The sequence below is a fragment of the Triticum dicoccoides genome, chromosome 7B (assembly GCF_002162155.2).
Source record: "Triticum dicoccoides isolate Atlit2015 ecotype Zavitan chromosome 7B, WEW_v2.0, whole genome shotgun sequence".
Taxonomy (NCBI): Eukaryota; Viridiplantae; Streptophyta; class Magnoliopsida; order Poales; family Poaceae; genus Triticum; species Triticum dicoccoides.
In genome coordinates, this window is record NC_041393.1 from 53,075,641 (window position 1) to 53,085,433 (window position 9,793).

The window sequence follows — 9,793 nt, forward strand, 5'->3', positions numbered from 1 at the left end:
GGGTAAAAATACGCAAAAATGGTTTGCTGAACGTGGGGTTCGAACCTGCGACCATGCGCTGGATTGTGCTCGACCAAAGCCACTTCCACCACAGTACTCTTGCGCCAGATATCCATCGCGGGACTAGAAGAACTATCCAGATATCAAACTTAAATCTTGCTGGAAAAAATCACGAACAAATTGTGAAACTTTTCTGAAATCATGAACTCATCTTCATGATTGGTGAACATTAATTTCTGAAATATTCAGTACTTCGCACTTATTGGCCTGCCGTGCGAACCACTGCGACATATACCATTTCATGTTCAATTAGCAGCCCGACAGTTAAAGACATATATAACAGAGGCTAATGTTAAAACATTAATTCGCAAAATATTCTAAAAATTACAGTCAATTTATTGGGTCGAATCGACGACCTCCTACAACTGAATTTTTTGAAATTATGAATATTTTCTTCAAAACAAAAACATTTTTCGAATTTTCGTACAAATTTTGTAAAACAGGAACATTTTGATGACGTAAACAAATTTGAAAAAGGGAACATTTCTTGAATTTGTGAACAAAAAATAAAAATGTTTACTTTTTAAAACTTCCAGAACATTTTTTGAATTTGTGAACAAAATTGAAAAACATGAACTATCATTGAATTTGTGAGCAAATTAGGAAAGCTGGAACATTTTCTTCAATTCCCAAACATTTTTTGAATCTTGAGAACAAATTTTGAAACAGCAAACAATTTTGAAAAATCCTGAACAAATTTGGAAGCGCGAACAATTTTTTTAAAGTACGAACAGTTTTTGAATTTTGAGAACATATTTTGAAACGGAGAACAATTTTGAAAAATCCCGAACAAATTTGGAAGCGCGAACATTTTTTTAATATGTGAACAAAAAATTGAAATCCGGTACATTTTCTGAATTTCGAAAGTTTTGTACTTTTGTGTGTAGCGTGAACAGATTTTGAATTTTGAGAACATTTTTTCAAAAACTGAACATTTTTTGGAAACACGAACAAAATTTAAAATTTTCGATTTTTTTAAAAGATAAGAAAAGAAAAAGAAATAAAAAAGAAAATCGTAAACATTTTGTAAAACTGCTTACAAGTTCTAAGAAAGAAAAATAAACTTGAAAAAGAAAATGAAACAAAAAGAAAAAATGAAGAAAAACAGAAACGAAAAAAGAGAAATGAAAAACAATAGAAAGCCGAAAAGCCCGAAAATAATCATACAGGAAAAAACCCGGTTCAGGGAACCTTCTAGAAGGTTCCCAAAACAGGTTGGGCGCGTATAAGTGGGCCGGCCCAGGTTTTGTCGCTCGCGGCGCTGCCCTGTGCGGCAGCCCGACATTTTGCCGCAGCGAGCGGCGAATAGGGATTTCCCGCAAACTACCCTACAGACGGATGAAAATTACAGTAATACGGACGAAAATTAGGGAGTAAGAAGCCTAGGTTTCTTTCCTGTTTATTTTAACATACGTTTTATTTTTGAGAATCTATCGAGCGGAACGTGGCAGGATGGGAGCAAAGGAAAGATGAGGATTTATTCCACCTAGGAATGCTAGCTGGCTTGGATCGGAAACCTTTTTTTATCTATACATCTATACAAATATAAAAAGTCCCAAAGGGGCAGATCCAATTAATCTCGGCCATCAAATCATATCAATCCGACGACCTAGACTGCTTCAATGTTGATGCTCAATATGTTTAGCGTGCAGTTAATTTCATGCCAAATATAGTGCTAATAACATAATAACACACAAATAATATCTTACTTAATATCTGCATGTACTTAATATACTTTCAAATTAACGTGCATTGCACGTACACATTGACTAGTATAAGAACAAACATAGATCTACTTTTAAATCTTATCCGATTAACATAAAATCAACAGATAAAAAAGGATGACCTATGGAGAACTATGAAAACTTTCATCCTTCAATATTAGGTAAAGATATTTCAAAACTTATGTTAATAAATTTTAAACATTCACCGCGTATTACAAAAATGTTAACGCAATCTAAAAATTTCGTTCTCGCAACTTTTTAGAAGTTCTTGCACCATTCAAAGAAAAATTTGTGACGCTTAAAAAATGTTCTCATGTTTCAAAAAAATGCGTGTGACATTTTTAAAATTGTATATGCTGTAACAGCCTGATTTTTGGCTCTTTCTTTTTCTTTTGATTTTCTGAGGTTTTTGCCTGAGTTTTCTTTTTTCGTGGCTATGTGGTCTGGAAACTGAAGAAGATGACCTCTTGTTTGCTTCCAGAGTGGCTTGTCATACCCAAATCCATCCCAAGGCCTTGCTATTTTCATCCTAGCCCAAATTCCAATATTCTTTTTATTGGGAATATTCCTTTTCTATTAAAGGAATATCTCAATTTGCCTTAGGTTGTGAAGCAACCCATATTTTCATCACTCCTACCCAAATAATTCTCATAATTTTTTTGGGTCATATCTTGATCAAATATGGCAAAACTTTTCATTTCCATGCTAAAAAATTAATCCTCAAATAATGCATTTCCTATTCTGCCCTAAATGGCACATTGTGAAGCAAGGGCTATTTTCTTTTGCCCAACTGACCTCAAACCTCTTGGACATCTTTTCATGTCCATATCATTGCCACATGCCAAAATGCAACCTCATTTGCCTAGTAATTATTTATTTATGATTTTCCAAAGTTTCTGTCTAGAAAGAAGCTTTGTGAAGGAGGTACAAGCTATATCCAAATGAGTTGCAAATTTTGCACGGTCCTCAATATCATCATATCATAGCCCTCCACCAAAGTTGAGCTCATGTCATGCCTCCATGTGAGCTCATCTTCAATTATTTGATTCTATCCAAATTTTCAGTTTGTGAAGCAAGTATATTTTATCTTGCTCCATTATGGCTGCAAATGTTTCTAGGCCTTCTATTATCCATATAACCTATCTCCACCAAATTTGGGCATATTTCATCAAGCCATTATTCCTCTAGAATTTTTGCAAGTTTTTGTCCAGAGGAGATGTTTGTGAAGCAAGTACCATTTTGGCTTGGCCAATTGGTATGACTTTTTGAGCATCTTCATAGGACCAAATGACTCTGCCTTGCCCAATTTGAGCTCAAGTTGATACTCCATGTGAGTGCATCATCATGCTCAAGTTTCTGGACCATTTTGGTCAGTTGCTAAGCAAGTGTATTAAACCTTGGTCATTTTCTCCTCAAACTCCCCAGGACTGTAGTCCTTCCTAGCCTAAACACCCCAGACATCACATTTGACCCATAGCATCTCTCTGTTGATTACATTAGCTTGATCAAGTTTGCAATAGCAAACTTCAGAGGTTAATGCCCACTTAAACACAACTCCTTTTACTAAGCCACCACCTCAGTTGTGACCTACCCTGGAAGGACTAACCCCCAAACACGTTTTGGCCGAACCTCGTGCACTGTGTGCACCAGTGACCGTGGTGACCACCGTTTTGGGGTGCAATGGCCGTGTCCATAGCGTTGTTTGCTTCGGGACCCTCTCCTGCTCGTCGTCCCAGCGAGCACGGGCTTGTCCAACAGCTCACCCGCGTCGTCGCCATCCCCCTGGACTCTTCTCCCCCTCCCGAAGCCTCCTCGCTGGCGCTCGTCGCCGCTCGCCCACGGGTGCACTCACTCCAAAAAAAACCCGGTATCATCGTAGATGTGGTGGGCTCCTACTTCTATGACAAAAAAACATGACAAAAAATGGGCTTTTTGTCCTGGGCGGGCCGGAGACGCAGCTGCATGACATTCTTTGGGCCGTCCATGAAGGAAAAAACCATGGTAGAAGCGAGAGCAAGGGAAATTTCGGCGAGTTCCCGGTTACGGTGGGTGGTCGGGGGCCGAGCGATGCGTGTTTCTCTCGTACACGTACGTGAGTGTGTGTGAGGCGTTGGCTCTAACTGAACCCAAGCGAGGCGTTGGGCTCTAACTGAACCCGGGCGATTGCACTGCAGGCTACGTGTTACTGAACCCAAGCGATCGAGCGATTCCTTCGCTACTGCTGCTAACGGAAGCCAATCGATGCTGCCTCTGGATGAACAGTGAGCATTGCAGGGGGGGTTCGATGAACAGTGAGCATTGCGGGGGAGGGGAGGGGAGTGAATGAACAGTGAGCGGTGGGGGTGGATGAACAGGACCCCTGGCGTTGCCTCTGGATGAACAGGACCCTAATCGATCGAGCCTGTTGGGGCTGGATGAACAGGACCCCGTGGAGGGCTGAATGAACAGGACGACCCCGTGGAGGGTTGGATGAACAGTAGATGGTGAGGGGTGGATGAACAATAGCCCGTGAAGGGGTGGTTGAACAGGAGCCCGTGGAGGAGGGTGGTTAAACAGTAGCCGGTGGAGTAGCACGCGGTGAAGGCTGGATGAACAGGAGCCCGTGGATGAATAGTCGCAGGTGGAGGCTGGAGGAGGTCGACGGTGGATGAACAGTAGCCCGTGGAGGCTGGAGGAGGTCGACGGTGGAGATGAACAGTATCTCGTGGAGTCCCGTTTTGCGGTACGCCACACCCCTCCCGATGAACAGGACCACCCTTTCGACCGTAGCGCTCCAACACAAGTCCATTTCGTCCGTTTTGCGGTACACCACACCCCTCCCGATCAACAGGACCCCTGTTTCGACTGTAGGAGGTCCGTTTCCTCCGTTTTGCGGTACACCAGACCCCTCCCGATGAACAGGATCCCGTTTCGAACATGGCCGGTCGAACACAAGGCCGTTTCCTCCATTCTATGGTACGTCAGGCCTCGTTTCCATTGCCTGTTCCATCCACGAGTTGGCTCCCACGCGTTTCATTGCCTCCCGATGAACACGACGCATTCCGTTGCCTCCCCATGAACACGAGGCATTTCGTTGCCTCCCCATGAACACGACGACGATATTGTTTCTCCGTTTCGACCCAGCCATGTACACGAGCCTTGGCCGTACGTATGCGCGAGTAGGCGTTCGAGACCCCGCCCGTATGTACACATACGTGGCCGTATTTTATTTCTTGCACACTGGTCGCTGTACGTACATATACATGCTACGTGCGTGCCTCTACTACAACACGTGCGTGCCTCTACATCCACCAGTATGTACATACATGTTTGTGACCAGAATGACAACGCTACGTACGCTTCGACCAGGTGGGTCCCGACTGCCAGGCACTTCCTTGCGTGCGAAGATGTAGCTTGTGGGTCCGAGCAGTCAGGGGGGCGAATCTTTTTTTTGCCCGGACGCACTTCCTTGCGTGCGAAGATGTAGCTGGTGGGTCCCAGCAGTCAGGGGGAAATGTTTTTTTTCGCGAAATACAGTGGCCCGTCTGGTGGGTCCCAGCTGTCAGGTGGAGGAATCATTATTTTCCGCGTAATAAGGAGGCACTTCCTTGCTGCGGCCATGGACCCAGCTGTCAGCCTCTCCATGTACAGTACACATCCAATGGAAGTCGCTCCTTGACCACGTTGACCACGCCGCGCCAAGAGCACCACGGCGGTGGACGACGGCGAGGCCTAGGAAGGGGACGACGCGGAGCCGGGGAAGACGCGGCAACGGAAGCCTGCGCGGAGAGGAGTACGAGGGTTCACTGTTTCGGCTGCGGTGTGAGGATACTGTCGCCGCAGAATAATAGGGGGTGTGGGTGAGTAGAGGGATGGCCTGGCCAGCGGTGGGAGTAGTAGGAGGGCGGTGAGGCCTCCGCGGCATCACAGCCGGCCACGGGAGGTAGGAGCACGCGGCACGACCGACGTTGGTTTGGGCGGCTGGAGCAAGAAGACCAGAGATTGAAGAAGCACTACGGCCGTTGGATGGACATCGTATGGTCACTGGAGCTAGAATCGTTCATATTGACTAAGTTGACAAAGCCCTCCATCCCCGTCAACTTAGTTGGCCCACAAGTCATCCTCCCACTATGGTGGGTCCCAGCTAGTAGGGGGTATTCATTTTTTTGTGCATAATAAGGAGGCACTTCCTTGCGTGCGAAGATATAGCTGGTGGGTCCGACCTGTCAGTGGGGGGAACATTTTTTTCGCGAAATACAGAGGCCCTTCCGGTAGGTCCCAGCTGTCAGGTGGAGGAATCATTATTTTGCGCATAATAAGGAGGTATTTCCTTGTGTGCGGCCGTGGACCCAGCTGTCAGCCTCTCCACGTACAATCCACGTCCGATGGATGTCGTTCATTGACCACGTTGACCAGGCCGCGCCGAGAGCACCATGGCGGTGGATGACGGCGAGGCCTAGGAAGGGAACAACACGGAGCCATGGAAGACTCGGCAATGGTTGCCCACGCGGTGGGGAGTACGAGGGTTTACTGGTCTGGCTGTCATCACAGAAAAATAACAGGAGGTGTGGGTGAGTAGAGGAATGGCCTAGCCAGCAATAAAGTAGGGTGGGCGGTGCGGCCTGTTCGGCAGCACAGCCGGCCACGGGAGGCAGGAGCAAGCAGTCCCACCGGCGCTGGTTTGGGCGGCTGGAGCAAGAAGATCAGATATTGAAGAAGCAGCACGGCGTTGGTTTAACATCCAACGGTCATTGCTACTAGAATCGTTTGTGGACTAAGTTGACAAAGGCAAAGTACATGTCAACCTAGTAGACCCACAAGTCAGCCTTCAAATCTGTCCCAAACAGCGTATAACCCGAAATTTCTAGCTAGATTCAAATTAATTTTAAATATAAATATACCTTAATTTAAATTCAATGAAATTTTACCCGCACAAAAACAATAAAATTTAAAATATCAAAATCCGAAAGAAAACAATATTTTGGAACTAATTGCATGTTTGCTGTATTTTTTCATTTTACAGCCCATTTTTATTACTTATAGCCCATTTCTTATTACTTATAGCCCATTTTCTGGGCAAAATGCATCCCTCCTCGTCTTGAAAGATTTCCGGTCCAGCAGGGCGTAGAAAAGCAAGTAGGCCTACGTTGGTTATTCTGCAAAAAATAAAATAGCTGGCTAGCCATTTTCAGAAAGGAAAAAAAACAAACTGGGCTGGTCATGAGCTAAATATATGAAATAAAAGCCTGGGCTAGATGGGCCACGGGTCCCGCACAACCCAGTTGATACCCTTCTCCGTCCCGAAAAAACAAGATTACCACGCGCACTGCTGGGTCCCTACTGTCATCCTCACCATGTACAGTCATCTCCTTATTCCTCTCGGTTGTTGACCATGTTGACAACACCGGAGGGTGGCGCCGCGGCGAGGGAACCAAGGCGGAGGACGATGGTGAGGCCTCGGACGGGAACGAACAGGAGCCGGGGAAGATGCGCAGAGTTTTAGGGTGTGATGTGGCCACGATGCATGCGCGGTAGCACAGCCAGCCGTGGGAGGCGGGAGCAGGCGGTCCCGACGGCGCTGGTTTGGCTTTGGCGGCTTGAGGAAGAAGAGACTGAAGAAACACAACAGACATTGAATGTCAATCCAACGGTCAAGGTTGGCATAATCGTTTGTTGACTAAGCCGACACCAAGTAGCATACATTTTTATATATAGGAAGAAAAGAAAAACTGGGCTCGTTGGCCTGATAACATTCCCGAAACTGCGACCGTTCGATCTTGTGTCGCAACTAAAACTGCGAGGAAAATGCGTTCGTCTGCCGTCCTCCTCCCAGGGAACGTTCGCCACATAAGTGACTAGCACCCTTGGTTTTCAACCGAGAGGTCTTGGGTTCGAGTCCCAGGAACTCTCAATTTTGTCCTCCTTCCTTCCTCGCAAAAAAAGGGAAAGAAAATCAAAGACTTGGGAAGGCGTACAGAACAAGCTAGTGTACTAGTAAAGAGACGTTGCCGAGTTTTAGAAAAAAGAGAGACGTGCTCCTGTAGCTGGTTCGAATCCAAACCTAGACTATGACTATATATGGTGCTATGCTACTCTGCAAGTAATGAAACTGACATATCCAACATTCACTTCTCCTCTTCTCTACTTACTCTGCCTAGCATCAGAAGCTCTGGCCGCAGCAACCATGTCCGTTGGCTGCTCGTCCACCTGCTCTTCAGCAGGCAACAACCAGATATGCACCAAGTCGCCACCCGTACCATCACCTGTGGGTCTCATCACACCCCCGCCGACACGCACACCGCAGCCGATTGCTCATCACAACCCGCTGCCGATGGTATGGTGCCACTGCTGCAAATCACGCAGAGTCATCCGTCGCGTCTCAACCACAATCCTCAACCCTGGCCGAGTCGTCTACAAATGCCCGAATCATGGGGTAATAATATGTTTAAGTGTTCTTCTGCTGCTTTCAGTTGCTGATTTTTTTAATAGTTTGGTTGATGATCTTCCAATTTGATTCATGCAGAAAAGGGAAGATTCGTGTGATTTGTATTTCTGGGAAGTTGCTGATGTGGGGGAATGCAACTACGCTGATTATTTGGTTAGCCAAGGAATCCCAATACCAGCAGGTTGGGGTGTTGGACAAGTAACTGAAGGAACGACAAAAGAGGAAGATGCAGAGCAAAAGGTTAAAGATGCAGTTCCTCTGATCATGGCCAAGCAACAACTGCTGAACGGCCTTGATGGCAATGAGGAGATGAAAGAGCTTGTGAAGATAATGGGCAAAATCGATGTGCTCTGTAGGATGATTGTCTCTTTATTTGTAGTGTATGTAGCACTCGTGATGTATTCAGTGGCTATGACATGAGCACTTTGCTGAAACTAGTAATGAATGAAACCTGTGTAGCAGGCTGGGCGTAGTGTTGTGAACATCTAATGATTTCTATTAACGGAAATCAGGGGTATCCCCTTTTGCTCATAAATAACTAAATAGCAGAGGCCCTGTCGGGTCATCTTTGTTCTCATTCGAAGATGTTGAGCAAATTGCAGTCCAACAGCAAACTACGTCATCAAATTCAAGTTTCACAGCCAAATATGAGTACAACTAAACAACAATGTCATCATGTTTTAGTTGTCATACAATCACCAAACACAAATCAGCATACATAACAAGTGATGTTCTCACAGCAAAATACTAAACAACATGTTCATCAGGTTTCAGTTGTCATAGCAAACACAATTTCACATAGTAGATAAAAAACGTCTTCTGATAGGCAAATACGAAAAAAGCAATGTAATCATCATCCGCAGCAGCAGCGTCAAGATCTTCGCCATGTGTATCAGTCTGAATCGTAATTCCCCACGGTGTCATCTTATTCTTCGTCCTCAATGTCCTCGAACGTTGGATTCTTCTTGATCAACTCTTGTATGTCCACAGCACGACAGGCAATCTTTTCGCCGGCGTCATTGACATGATGGTTCTCAAAGATATTAGGAACATCTGTGTTATCTTGTACATCAGGAGCAGTGTAAGCATCATCTTGTTGTGCAACTTCATTAAACGAATTCCTCTGCTCAAACCTTTGCAATACTCTCCAGTCATCGCTACGTGCAAATGTGTCTTCCAAGAAAAATATCTGTGTTGCTTGATTTGCCAAAATAAAAGGCTCGTTGGTCTGGTACACCGCCTTGACATTGATGGATTTGAAATAATCACCAGCTCTGGGTTTTGTGATCCTGGAAAACAGGTTATACCAACGACAACACAACAGAACCACACACCGATGATCCTCGAAACTGGAGATATACTGCAACTGAACAATGTCTGTTATGTTAGCATACATTTCAGTAGTCTCTTTGTCATACGTATCCGTGCTCATGATGGCACTGTTTTGGGTCTTCCTGCCTTCGTCTCGTGCAAGGGTGTTGTAGCGCACATCTCCAACACCGCAAGATTCATAATGTCTTACCCGAGTATCAGGACCCATTGCTAGTGAGTAAAGGGCATCATCAACTGCCTGCCCATCCTCCCG